This window comes from Triticum aestivum, chromosome 5D, assembly GCF_018294505.1.
Source record: "Triticum aestivum cultivar Chinese Spring chromosome 5D, IWGSC CS RefSeq v2.1, whole genome shotgun sequence".
Lineage (NCBI taxonomy): Eukaryota > Viridiplantae > Streptophyta > Magnoliopsida > Poales > Poaceae > Triticum > Triticum aestivum.
The window spans coordinates 72,115,643-72,130,736 of record NC_057808.1 but is presented as its reverse complement, the minus strand read 5'-3'; positions in this window follow the sequence as shown (position 1 = coordinate 72,130,736).

Genomic DNA, 15,094 nt, shown 5'->3' with positions numbered 1-15,094 from the left:
ACACCCATAGTTCACATCGTCATGTGACCAACACCCAAAGGGTTTACTAGAGTCAGTAATCTAGTTCACATCGCTATGTGATTAACACCCAAAGAGTACTAAGGTGTGATCATGTTTTGCTTGTGAGATAATTTTAGTCAACGGGTCTGTCACATTCAAATCCATAAGTATTTTGTAAATTTCTATGTCTACAATGCTCTGCACGGAGCTACTCTAGCTAAGATGTATCTAGACCGAGACTTAGAGTCATCTAGATTAGTGTCAAAACTTGCATCGACGTAACCCTTTACGACGAACTTTTTGTCACTTCCATAATCGAGAAACATATCCTTATTCCACTAAGGATAATTTTGACCGCTGTCCAGTGATCTACTCCTAGATCACTATTGTACTCCCTTGCCAAAATCAGTGTAGGGTATACAATAGATCTGGTACACAGCATGGCATACCTAATAGAACCTATGGCCAAGGCATAAGGAATGACTTTCATTCTCTTTCTATCTTCTGCCATGGTCGGGCTTTGAGTCTTACTCAATTTCACACCTTGTAACACAGGCAAGAACTCTTTCTTTGACTGTTCCATTTTGAACCACTTCAAAATCTTGTTAAGGTATGTACTCATTGAAAAAACTTATCAAGCGTCTTGATCTATCTCTATAGATCTTGATGCTCAATATGTAAGCAGCTTCACCGAGGTCTTTCTTTGAAAAACTCCTTTCAAACACTCCTTTATGCTTTGCAGAATAATTCTACATTATTTCCGATCAACAATATGTCACTCACATATACTTATCAGAAATGCTGTAGTGCTCCCACTCACTTTCTTGTAAATACAGGCTTCACCGCAAATCTGTATAAAACTATATGCTTTGATCAACTTATCAAAGCGTATATTCCAACTCCGAGATGCTTGCACCAGTCCATAGATGGATCGCTGGAGTTTGTATATTTTGTTAGCACCTTTAGGATTGACAAAACCTTCTGGTTGCATCGTATACAACTCTTCTTTAATGAATCCATTAAGGAATGCAGTTTTGTTTATCCATTTGCCAGATTTCATAAAATGTGGCAATTGCTAACATGATTCGGACAGACTTTAAGCATCGCTGCGAATGAGAAAATCTCATCGTATTCAACACTTTGAACTTTGTCAAAAAACCTTTTTCTGACAAGTCTAGCTTTGTAGATAGTAACACTACTATCAGCGTCCGCCTTCCTCTTGAAGATCCATTTATTTTTTTATGGCTCGCCGATCATTGGGCAAGTCAATCAAAGTCCATACTTTGTTCTCATACATGGATCCCATCTCAGATTTCATGGCCTCAAACCATTTCGCAGAATCTGGGCTCATCATCGCTTCCTCATAGTTCGTAGGTTCGTCATGGTCAAGTAACATGACCTCCAGAATAGGATTACCGTACCACTCTGGTGCGGATCTCACTCTGGTTTACCTACGAGGTTCGGTAGTAACTTGATCTGAAGTTACATGATCATCATCATTAGCTTCCTCACTAATTGGTGTAGAAGTGACAGGAACAGATTTCTGTGATGAACTACTTTCCAATAAGGGAGCAGGTACAGTTACCTCATCAATTTCTACTTTCCTCCCACTCACTTCTTTCAAGAGAAACTCCTTCTCTAGAAAGGATCCATTCTTAGCAACGAATATCTTGCCTTCGGATCTATGATAGAAGGTGTACCCAACTATCTCCTTTGGGTATCCTATGAAGACACATTTCTCCGATTTGGGTTTGAGCTTATCAGGATGAAACTTTTCCTTATAAGCATCATAATCCCAAATTTTAAGAAACGACAACTTTGGTTTCTTGCCAAACCACAGTTCATAAGGCGTCGTCTCAACGGATTTTGATGGTGCCCTATTTAACATGAATGTAGCCGTCTCTAATGCATAACCCCAAAACGATAGTGGTAGATTGGTAAGAAACATCATAGATCGCACCATATCTAATAAAGTACGGTTATGACGTCCGGACACACCATTACGCTGTGGTGTTCCAGGTGGCGTGAGTAGTGAAACTATTTCACATTGTTTTAACTGAAGGCCAAACTCATAACTCAAATACTCTTCTCCATGATCAGATCGTAGAAACTTTATTTTCTTGTTACGATGATTTTCCACTTCACTCTGAAATTATATGAACCTTTTTCAAATGTTTCAGACTTCTGTTTCATTAAGTAGATATACCAATATCTGCTCAAATCATCTATGAAGGTCAGAAAATAATGATACCTGCTACGAGCCTCAATATTCATCGGACCACATACATCTGTATGTATGATTTCCAACAAATCTGTTGCTCTCTCCATAGTTCCGGAGAACGGCGTTTTAGTCATCTTGCCCATGAGGCACGGTTCGCAAGCATCAATTGATTCATAATCAAGTGATTCCAAAATCCCATCAGTATGGAGTTTCTTCATGCGCTTTACACCAATATGACCTAAACGGCAGTGCCACAAATAAGTTGCACTATCATTATTAACTTTGCATCTTTTGGCTTCATTATTATGAATATGTGTATCACTACGATCGAGATCCAACAAACCATTTTATTGGGTGTATGACCATAGAAGGTTTTATTCATGTAAACAGAACAACAATTATTCTCTAATTTAAATGAATAACCGTATTGCAACAAACATGATCAAATCATATTCATGCTCAACGCAAACACCAAATAACACTTATTTAGTTTCAACACTAATCCCGAAAGTATAGGGAGTGTGCAATGATGATCATATCAATCTTGGAGCTATTTCCAACACACATCGTCACCTCGCCTTTTACTAGTCTCTGCTTATTCTGCAACTCCCGTTTCGAGTTACTACTCTTAGCAACTGAACCAGTATCAAATACCGAGGAGTTGCTATAAACACTAGTAAAGTACACATCAATAACATGTATATCCAATATACCTTTGTTCACTTTGCCATCCTTCTTATCCACCAAATAGTTGGGGTAGTTCCGCTTCCAGTGACCAGTCCCTTTGTAGTAGAAGAACTTAGTCTCAGGCTTAGGACCAGACTTAGGCTTCTTCACTTGAGCAGCAACTTGCTTGCCGTTCTTCTTGAAGTTCCCCTTCTTCCCTTTGCCCTTTTCTTGAAACTAGTTGTCTCGTCAACCATCAACACTTGATGTTTTTCTTGATTTCTACCTTCGTCGATTTCAGCATCACGAAGAGCTCGGGAATTACTTTCGCCATCCCTTGGATACTATAGTTCATCACGAAGTTCTACTAACTTTGGTGATGGTGACTAGAGAATTCTGTCAATCACTATTTATCTGGAAGATTAACTCCCACTTGATTCAAGCGATTGTAGTACCCAGACAATCTGAGCACATGCTCACTGCTTGAGCTATTCTCCTCCATCTTTTAGCTATAGAACTTGTTGGAGACTTCATATCTCTCAACTCGGGTATTTACTTGAAATATTAACTTCAACTCCTGGAACATCTCATATGGTCCATGACGTTCAAAACGTCTTTGAAGTCCCGATTCTAAGCCGTTAAGCATGGTGCACTAAACTATCAAGTAGTCATCATATTGAGCTAGCCAAACGTTCATAACGTCTACATCTGCTCCTGCAATAGGTTTGTCACCTAGCGGTGCATCAAGGACATAATTTTTTCTGTGCAGCAATGAGGATAATCCTCAGATCACGGATCCAATCCGCATCTTTGCTACTAACATCTTTCAACATAATTTTTCTCTAGGAACATATCAAAAATAAACACAGGGAAGCAACAACGCGAGCTATTGATCTACAACATAATTTGCAAAATACTATCAGGACTAAGTTCATGATAAATTTAAGTTCAATTAATCATATTACTTAAGAACTCCCACTTAGATAGACATCCCTCTAATCCTCTAAGTGATCACGTGATCCATATCAACTAAACCATGTCCGATCATCACGTGAGATGGAGTAGTTTCAATGGTGAACATCACTATGTTGATCATATCTACTATATGATTCACGCTCGACCTTTCGGTTTTCGTGTTCCGAGGCCATATATGCATATGCTAGGCTCGTCAAGTTTAACCTGAGTATTCCGCGTGTGTGCAACTGTTTTGCACCCGTTGTATTTGAACATAGAGCCTATCACACCCGATCATCACGTGGTGTCTCAGCACGAAGAACTTTCGCAACGGTGCATACTTAGGGAGAACACTTTATCTTGAAATTTTAGTGAGAGATCATCTTATAATGCTACCGTCAATCAAAGCAAGATAAGATGCATACAAGATTAACATCACATGCAATCAATATAAGTGATATGATATGGCCATCATCATCTTGTGCTTGTGATCTCCATCTCCGAAGCACCGTCATGATCACCATCGTCACCGGCGCGACACCTTGATCTCCATCGTAGCATCGTTGTCGTCTCGCCAACTATTGCTTTTACGACTATCGCTACCGCTTAGTGATAAAGTAAAACAATTACATGGCGATTGCATTTCATACAATAAAGCGACAACCATATGGCTCCTGCCAGTTGCCGATAACTCGGTTACAAAACATGATCATCTCATACAATAAAATATAGCATCATGTCTTGACCATATCACATCACAACATGCCCTGCAAAAACAAGTTAGACGTCCTCTACTTTGTTGTTGCAAGTTTTACGTGGCTGCTACGGGCTTAGCAAGAACCGTTCTTACCTACGCATCAAAACCACAACGATAGTTTGTCAAGTTGGTGCTGTTTTAACCTTCGCAAGGACCGGGCGTAGCCACACTCGGTTCAACTAAAGTGAGAGAGACAGACACCCGCCAGTCACCTTTAAGCAACGAGTGCTCGCAACGGTGAAACCAGTCTCGCGTAAGCGTACGCGTAATGTCGGTCCGGGCCGCTTCATCTCACAATACCGCTGAACCAAAGTATGACATGCTGGTAAGCAGTATGACTTATATCGCCCACAACTCACTTGTGTTCTACTCATGCATAACATCAACGCATAAAACCAGGCTCGGATGCCACTGTTGGGGAATGTAGTAATTTCAAAAAAATTCTACGCACACGCAAGATCATGGTGATGCATAGCAACGAGAGGGGAGAGTGTTGTCCACGTACCCTCGTAGACCGAAAGCGGAAGCGTTAACACAACGCGGTTGATGTAGTCGTACGTCTTCACGATCCGACCGATCAAGTACCGAACGCACGGCAACTCCGAGTTCAGCACACGTTCAGCTCGATGACGTCCCTCGAACTCCGATCCAGCCGAGTGTTGAGGGAGAGTTTCGTCAGCACGACGGTGTGGTGACGATGATGATGTTCTACCGACGCAGGGCTTCGCCTAAGCTCCGCTACGATATTATCGAGGTGTAATATGGTGGAGGGGGGCACCGCACACGGCTAAAAGATCGTAGATCAATTGTGTGTCTATGGGGTGCCCCTGCCCCCGTATATAAAGGAGCAAGGGGGAGGCCGCCGGCCAAGGAGGAGGGCGCGCCAAGGGGGGAGTCCTACTCCCATCGGGAGTAGGACTCCTCCTTTCCTTGTTGGAGTAGGAGAAGGGAAGGGAGAAGGAGAAGGAAGGAAGGGGGCGCCCCCCCCCCTCCCTAGTCCAATTCGGACTAGTCCATGGGGAGGGGTGCGGTCACCCTTTGGGGCCTTTCTCTCCTTTCCCGTATGGCCCATTAAGGCCCAATACGAATTCCCGTAACTCTCCGGTACTCCAAAAAATACCCGAATCACTCGGAACCTTTCCGATGTCCGAATATAGTCGTCCAATATATCGATCTTTACGTCTCGACCATTTCGAGACTCCTCATCATGTCCCCGATCTCATCCGGGACTCCGAACTCCTTCAGTACATCAAAACTCATAAACTCATAATAAAACTGTCATCGTAACGTTAAGCGTGCGGACCCTACGGGTTCGAGAACTATGTAGACATGACCGAGACACCTCTCCGGTCAAGAACCAATAGCGGAACCTGGATGCTCATATTGGCTCCCACATATTCTACGAAGATCTTTATCGGTCAAACCGCATAACAACATACGTTGTTCCCTTTGTCATCGGTATGTTACTTGCCCGAGATTCGATCGTCGGTATCTCAATACCTAGTTCAATCTCGTTACCGGCAAGTCTCTTTACTCGTTCCGTAATACATCATCCCGCAACTAACTCATTAGTTACAATGCTTGCAAGGCTTATAGTGATGTGCATTACCGAGTGGGCCCAGAGATACCTCTCCGACAATCGGAGTGACAAATCCTAATCTCGAAATACGCCAACCCAACAAGTACCTTTGGAGACACCTGTAGAGCACCTTTATAATCACCCAGTTACGTTGTGACGTTTGGTAGCACACAAAGTGTTCCTCCGGTAAACGGGAGTTGCATAATCTCATAGTCATAGGAACATGTATAAGTCATGAAGAAAGCAATAGCAACATACTAAACGATCGAGTGCTAAGCTAACGGAATGGGTCAAGTCAATCACATCATTCTCCTAATGATGTGATCCCGTTAATCAAATGACAACTCATGTCTATGGCTAGGAAACATAACCATCTTTGATCAACGAGCTAGTCAAGTAGAGGCATACTAGTGACACTCTGTTTGTCTATGTATTCACACATGTATCAAGTTTCCAGTTAATACAATTCTAGCATGAATAATAGACATTTATCATGATATAAGGAAATAAAATAACTTTATTAGTACCTCTAGGGCATATTTCCTTCAAGAGGCGTTGTCAGCCTCGAAGCAGAACTACCCTCACTACCAGAAGATGTGCTACGGCATGCACTTTGCCGCCAAGAAGCTGAAGCCATACTTTTAAGAGCACCCAATCACGGTTGTCTACACTGCCCCACTTGCCGAGATCATTGGCAACAGAGATGCATCTGGACGGGTGGCCAAATGGGCCATCGAGTAGGCCCCATACACCATCTTTTACCAGCCACGCACCGCCATCAAGTCCCAAGCACTGGCCGACTTCCTTGTTGACTGGCCGAGACCTAGTACCTGCCGCCAGCTCCAGACTCCACTCATTGGCGGATGCACTTCGATAGCTCAAAGATGCGCACCGGCTTGGGAGCCGGCATTGTTCTCACTTCTCCCAAAGGCGACAAGCTCAGATACACGTTGCAAATCCATTTCGCCGCCTCCAACAATGTAGCCGAATATGAAGCACTAATACACGGCCTCCGGCTGGCCAAAGAGATCGGCATCCGCCGGATCCTGTGCTATGGGGACTCCGACTTGGTGGTCCAACAGTCGTCTGGTGACTGGGACGCCAAGGATGTAAACATGGCGAGCTACCGTTTCCTCGTCTAGCAACTAAGCGGATACTTTGAAGGGTGTGAGTTCCTTCACGTGCCACGAAACAACAACGAGCAGGCAGACGCCTTGGCACGAATCGGCTTCACCTGTCAAGCAATACCAGCCGGTGTTTCCCTTCAGTGCCTCCGCAAGCCGTCGATCAAGCCTTCTCCAGAATCTGAATCCATCTTCGTGTCGGCTCCTCCCGAAGTAGTCGGATCCGACTCAGGGGCTGCAGCAGCCGGCCAGGGGACTTCAGCAGGCGGTGCGGGAACTATGGCAGCCGCACCCGGCCCGGGGACTTCACAACCTGGCCCGGGGGTTGCAGCAGTCGGCACGGGGACTTCACCAAGCTGCTCGGCAGTCGCACTCGGCCCGGGGACTTTGCAACCCGGCCTGGGGGCTGCAGCAGTCGGCCCGGGGACTTCAGCAATGCAGCAAGCGGCGATCAATTCCGACCCGCCGCCTCCCAACCCAACCGCCCTCGTACAAGTAGCTGTAGTGGCAGTAGAATAAATCCAAGCACCGTCATGGGCAGAGCCCATCCTCAAGTTTCTGGTGAACAGAGAGCTGCCGGCCGATGAGATCTCGGCCCGGCAGGTGCAGCGTCGAGCAGGAGCCTACACGATAGTAAACAAAGAGCTCGTCAGGCGCAGTGTGACTGGAATCTTCCAGCGCTGCGTAGAATCAGAGAAAGGCCAAGCAATCCTCAAAGATATCCACCAAGGTGAGTGCGGCCACCACGTGGCCTCCAGATCCCTTGTTGCCAAGGCTTTCCGCCATGGTTTCTTTTGGCCGACTGCGTTGCACGATGCCAAGGAATTGGTCAAGCATTGCAAAGGGTGTCAGAAGTTCAGCTCCCAGCAACATCTACCAGCTTCTGCACTCAAAACCATCCCCCTGGCTTAGCCCTTTGCCGTCTGGGGTTGGATATGGTGGGACCATTCAAGACAGCACGTGGCGGCATGACTCATCTGCTCGTTGCCGTGGACAAGTTCACCAAGTGGATTGAAGCAAAGCCAATCAAGAAGTCGAATGGTCCGACTACCGTGACCTTCATTGCAGACATCACCACCCGGTACAGAGTACCACATACCATCATCACCGACAATGGCACCAATTTTGCCAAAGGAGCCTTGGCCCGTTTCTGCACGACACAGGGCATCCGACTAGACTTAGCGTCTGTTGCCCACCCGCAGTCAAACGGCCAAGTCGAGCGAGCAAACGGCCTCATCCTCTCCGGCATCAAGCCCCGACTGGTCGAGCCACTGGAGCGGTCGGCCGGCTGCTGGATCGATGAGCTGCCGGCCGTCCTTTGGAGCCTCCGCACCACTCCGAACAAATCAACCAGCTTCACTCCATTCTTTCTCGTGTACGGTGTCAAGGCTGTCATCCCAACTGACATTGAGTTTGACTCACCTCGCGTCACCATGTATACGGAGGCGGAGGCGAAAGAGGCACGAGAAGACGGCGTTGATCTGCTGGAAGAGGGTCGGCTGTTGGCACTCAGCCGGTCCGCCATCTACCAGCAGAGTTTACGCCGCTACCACAGTCGGAAGGTTAAGCCAAGATCCTTCCAAGAGGGAGACCTTGTGCTCCGGCTGATCCAGCAAACAGCCGGCCAGCACAAGCTCTCAGCCCCTTGGGAAGGCCCCTTCATCATCAGCAAGGCATTGGGCAACGACTCCTACTACCTCATCGACGCGCAGAAGCCCAGAGCACGCAAGAGAGATGATTCAGGCAAGGAATCGGAGCGCCCATGGAACGCAAATCTTCTCCGAAGATTTTACAGTTGATTCAGTATGTACCACGCTACCTTTAGTATTAAGTACAAGACATCGGGGCCCTCGAGGAGCACTCGGGGGCTACCCCTTTTATCTATATGATAAGTTCTATGCCTATCAATGTGTTATTGCATTATTCTGCCTGGCACCGGGTTCGACCAGTCGGCCCGGGGGCTTGCCGCCTTGTACTATGTCAATGCTACCTGCAGTCGGACAAGTAGTGTGCCGACACCTAAGCCCTCTCTTACCACAAGCCACAGCTCGCAGAGCGACTGTTCGGCCGGCAAGAGATAAAGGCAGGAAATGGTGCCCACACGAAAAATGGCTAAGGACTATAGCATTTGCATAGGTCAAGTCAGCTCTTCCCTCCATCGGCCGGCTGCTGAGCAGCCAGCCGGCCGGTTTCTAACTTAATTTGCAACACTCTACCAAATGGCTAAAGTACTTGCCTTCCCAAAACGGCCAAGTACTTGACCCAGCCACAAACCACAGAGCGGCTGTCCGGCTGGCAAAGCGGCAGCCAAGGGAAGGCGGCAAAGAAAAAAGCCAAAGGAGTAGAAAAGAAAGACAAGTCGAAAATCGGAAAAACACAAAAAATTTACAGCAAAAGGCCCTTGGCCAGCATTCAACAGAGTTTGAATACACCCCCAGCGGGTGGAACTGCGCAGACTTAACAATTTTTGTTCAATCGGTTACAAACAGGAAAAGGAAAGATAACTTGGCCGCTTAGGCCAGAGGAGCAGCAGCCGAATCGGAGGGTTCGGCGGAGGTAGAGGCTCCGGGTGGTGGAGCGGCCGCCTGGTGGGTCTCGGCCTGGTCAGCGTCGGCAACAGTCGGCTCGCCGGCGCTTCGTCCGTTGGTCGAGACTTGGTCAGGCTGAGGCCGGTCGTTGTCTCCACCATCCGGCACGTCGTCTTCACTGTCCTCATCCTCATCCTCCTCCTCCTCGCCCTCATCGCTGGAGGCGATCTCCTCCACTGAGTCCTCACCGCCTTCTGGGTTCAGCCCGAACTAGTTAGGCGGCACCTCGGCGCCCGCTTCGTCCAACTCGGGGAGCAAGACGTTGGTGTCCGTGTACTCGGCGATCGCCGCGGCGCGGTGATAGAGCTCGGGCGCCACCGCCTCCAACTCCTCGCCGGCTTCAGCACGGAGAGTGGCCAGCTGGTCCAAGTTCATCCCAGGGTACCACCCCTTGACAAACTCCAGGGCTCGCCGCGAACCTGCCCGGGCAGAGGAGCCCTTCCACGCCTCGAAGCGGCCGATGGCCACCTCCAGCCAGTCGGAGGTCCGGCTGGCATTGCGCAGAAGGGGAGTACCCGGCTAGAGCGCGGAGACCACCTGGGCCCCAGCGCGCTGAAGACAGCGGAGAGCCTGATGCGCCGGCTGGAGACGAGCCTGGATGGCGAGCATCTACTCGGCAAGGGTCCGAGGGGCGTTGGGCGCGATCGTCGCACCAGCCAGCCTCCGCTCGTCGCGATGAGCCTCAACGGCCTGGCTAGCGGCAATGGAGTAGCCAGGGAAGTACTCTGCTCAAGGGAAGAAGAGAAAAGTGAGAAGTCGGAGGCTGGCTTGCAGGACAAACCGGCAAGAAGAAGAAGAAGGAAAAGAGCAACTTACCATCGAGCATGTCCTCGATCTCGCCGTAGCCAGCCGACATGGCCTTCTCCTTGTCAACCCAGTTCGAGCGACAAGTCTCGAACTCGTCCTGGAGCGCCTCCTCTGCATCTTTGAGCTCCTGCAGCTCCGCCTGGTGCTTGTCCGCCTGGTCAGCCAGCTGTTTAGCCAGGCGGTCGCGCTCGTGCTCCGCCTTGAGGCGCTCCTTGATACGTCTCCATCGTATCTATAATTTTTTATTGTTCCATGCCAATATTATTCAAATTTCATATACTTTTGGCAACTTTTTATACTATTTTTGGGACTAACATATTGATCTAGTGCCCAGTACCAGTTCCTGTTTGTTGCATGTTTTATGTTTCGCAGAAACCCCATATCAAACGGAGTCCAAACGGGATAAAAACGGACGGAGAATTATTTTGGAATATTTGTGATTTTTGGGAAGTAAAATCAATGCGAGACGGTGCCCGAGGTGGCCACGAGGGTGGGGCCCATGCCCACTCCAGGTGGGCGCGCCCCCCACCCTCGTGGGCCCCTCGTAAGGCAGTTGATGCTCTACTTTGGCCGCAAGAAAGCTAATTTTTGGAAAAAGATCTGGGCGAAGGTTTCAATCCAATCGGAGTTACGGATCTCCAGATATAAAAGAAACGGTGCCAGGGCAGAATCCCAAAACGCAGAAACAGAGATAGACAGAGAGACAGATCCAATCGCGGAGCGGCTCTCGCCCCTCCCACACCATGGAGGCCAAGGACCAGAGGGGAAACCCTTCTCCCATCTAGGGAGGAGGTCAAGGAAGAAGAAGACGAAGGGGCCCCCTCTCCCCTTCTCTTCCGGTGGCGCCGGAACGCTGCCGTGGCCATCATCATCACCGCAATCTTCACCAACAACTTCACCGCCATCATCACCAATTCTTCCCCCCTCTATGCAGCGGTGTAACCTCTCTCTTACCCGTTGTAATCTCTACTTAAACATGGTGCTCAATGCTATATATTATTTTCCAATGATGTATGGCTATCCTATGATGTGTGAGTAGATCCGTTTTGTCCTATGGGCTATTTGATGATCAAGATTGGTTTGAGTTGCATGTTTTATTATTGGTGCTGTCCTATGGTGCTCTCCGTGTCGCACAAGCATGAGGGATCCCCGCTGTAGGGTTTGCAATATGTTCATGATTTGCTTATGGTGGGTGGCGTGAGGACAGAAGCACAGACCCGAGTAAGTAGGTTGTTTGCGTATGGGATAAAGAGGACTTGATACTTTAATGCTATGGTTGGGTTTTACCTTAACGATCTTCAGTAGTTGCGGATGCTTGCTAGAGTTCCAATCATAAGTGCATATGATCCAAGTAGAGAAAGTATGTTAGCTTATGCCTCTCCCTCAAATAAAATTTCAATAATGATTACTGGTCTAGTTATCGATTGCCTAGGGACAAATAACTTTCTCGTGACAAAAAGCTCTCTACTAAAACTAATTTAGTTGTGTCTTTATCTAAACAGCCCCTACTTTTTATTTGTGTGCTCTTTATATTCTTGCAAACCTATCCAAAACACCTACAAAGTACTTCTAGTTTCATACTTGTTCTAGGTAAAGCGAACGTCAAGCATGCGTAGAGTTGTATCGGTGGTCGATAGAACTTGAGGGAATATTTGTTCTACCTTTAGCTCCTCGTTGGGTTCGACACTCTTACTTATCGAAAGAGGCTACAATTGATCCCCTATACTTGTGGGTTATCACTCCTCCTCCTTGGCATGCAGTGCGGTTTGAGCTTCGCCCATTTGCTGCCGCAAGGTGGCATTGGCTCCTGCAGAAGACAAGAGAGAGAAGAAGCAGGAAGTCAGCAAATCAGCAAGCAAAGAAGTAGCTGCCGGAAGATCCAACCCGACTGCTCGGCAGTCGGCTCGAATCTCGGGGGCTACACCCCGCGGGTGCGCTGATGCGCCCCCGCGAAGGATTGAACAATTCAATGAAGAAATAAGAAAACGTAGTTGCCGGAAGATCCGACCCGACTGCTCAGCAGTCGGCCCAAATCTCGGGGGCTACACCCCACGGGTGCGCTGGCGCGCCCCCACGAGAATGAAGAATGGAGTGCTTACTTCGACTGTCTGACAGCTCGGTGGTCTGCTTGGCCAGCTCCTTGACATGGGAGTTGTAGGCGGCCGCACGAATGTTGTGGTAGTCCTGCCACAGAATCAATGGTCAGCACTTGGAATTTGCCTTTAAGTTTCGAGCCGCCTGCTCAACACCCGGCCCGGAACTCGGGGGCTACACCCAGTGGGTGCGCTGGCGCGCCCCCATAGAAGATTGCAAAGATTGAAAGCAAAAGCATAAGGAGCATACCCGGACGGCAGCTCGCGACGCCAAGAACTTCTCCGTGTAGTCCTTGAGGGCGTCGCCTTGGGCCTGAAGGAGGGAGTGGACTTCCTGTGCAGCCTTGTTCAGGACGCCCGTCCCACCCCCAGACGTGCACTCCCGCGGGACGGCACTAGTGGCCTCTGCTTCCGGGACCGACGAGCTGGAGGCTCCGGTTTCCTGAGGTCGCGGCGCTGAAGTCACCTTCGTCACACGCCGGCGCGTCGGAGTGCGGACGACGAGAGTCGCCCCCACCACCAGCTCGCCGCCGACTCGAGGCGCCGACGGCCCTGAGCCTCGGCAACCGGTGCCTGCTGGGACGCCTCCGTCCTCGGGATGACGGCGTCGCCTTCCTCCCTCTCCATGACCGGCTGGTCGTTGCCGACCCCTCCAGTCGGCGCCAGGACCCCTGTCGCCGGTGGCATGGAGCGCAGCGGAATGACCAGCTGTGGAGCTTGGCCACCCGTGGCTGATCCCGCTTGTGCTTTCGCGGCCGCGTCCGCCTGGGCCTTGGTCGCCTCCTCCTCCTGGGCCTTGGCCGCAGTGTCGGCCTGGGCCTTCGCCACCGCGTCCGCCTTCGCCTTCTCCACCCGCTCCTTCTCCTCGCGCGCCTCCCACGCGTTCTTCTCCGTCGCCTCCCGGAGGTCGGCGAGCGGGTCTATGCGCCGGGCGTTGGCGGAACCCTTCGTCCCTCCGATGATGGAGGCGGAGGTCGACCGCTCAAGAGAGAGCGGTGCTCTATTCGCACAAGACAAAATGAATTCAGAGAAGGTTTACAAAGAGACACAGAAGAGACAAAGGAAAACACAAGGAAGAACAAGCACTTACGTGGACACCGTCGGCGGCTGCTTCGGGCCTTCTGGAACCGGGTTGCCATCACGGCAGCCTCCTCCCGCCTGGTCGCCGTGGCCGAGCCCTTGGGCTTCTTTGGCCGGCCGCCTTGCAGCTGCGTGCCGGCTCGACGCTTCGGTGCGCCGCCTGGTGTGGGTGGTGCCGCTGAGGAGCTCGCCCCCGCCTTGTTAGCAGTCGGCGGGCGGCGCAGATCGGCTTCCTCCTCGTCGTCGTCCGGCCACGTCTCCATGCCGCCTCCTCCACCGGAGCCGCCTGCCCCATCGCCACCACCTGTGGCGTCGTCTTCCAAGGCGGCCGCTCCCAAATCGGGGTCGTCCGCATCACTCACCGCTTGGTCCGGCAAGAACTCCTGGCCTTGCGTCGAGGCGTCAGCTGCCTGTTGGGTCGTGAGGTGCTGCGACGCGTCCGATTGATCAGTCGGCAAAACAGAACTCGGAAGAAGAAGAAAAGACCAAGAAAGAAAGGAGAGTCGGGAGCTTACGGCAGGAGGCGGATGCGCACGGGAGTACGGCCGCTTGCCGAACTGCTAGTCCGACTCCGGGAGCTTAAGGTTCGCGATCTCGTTCACCATGCGGGCCACCTCCGTGGCCGGCATCTCCCGGGTGGACAGCCGGCACGGGTCTCGGTGCCCACTCATCTGGCTGATCATATGAGGCCGGCCTTGGAGGGGGAGAACCCGGCGCACCACGAAGGCGGTCAACAAGTCAGACACCTGGAGGCCCTCCAAGTCCGTCATCTCCTTAAGCCTGGTGACGGCGGCGGTGGAGGCGGGCGACAGGTGCTTCGGCTTGAAGGTCCAGTTGGTGCGCGGTTCGGCCAGTGGGCCGACTTTGTAGGCCGGCAGGTTGACGTTCTTCACGTAGAAGTACGACTTCTGCCACAGCTTGATGGACTGGGTAAAGGTGATGACGGGAAGCGGTTGCCGGCTCCTGGGCGCCGAACCGCGATGAAGGCGCCGCACTGAGCCGGCTCATCTTGGCGGAGACGCCAAGCTTGTTGTAGAAAAATTCTCCCCACAGCTCGAGAGTGGGGAGAACGCCGAGGTAACCTTTGCACAGCGTGACGAAGGCCGACAGCAGCACCACCGTGTTCGGCGTGAGGTGGTGCGGCTGAAGGTGGTAGAATTGGAGAAAGGAACGGAGGAAGCCACTCGCCAGCAGGCCGAAGCCCCGGAGGAAATGCGAGCGGAAG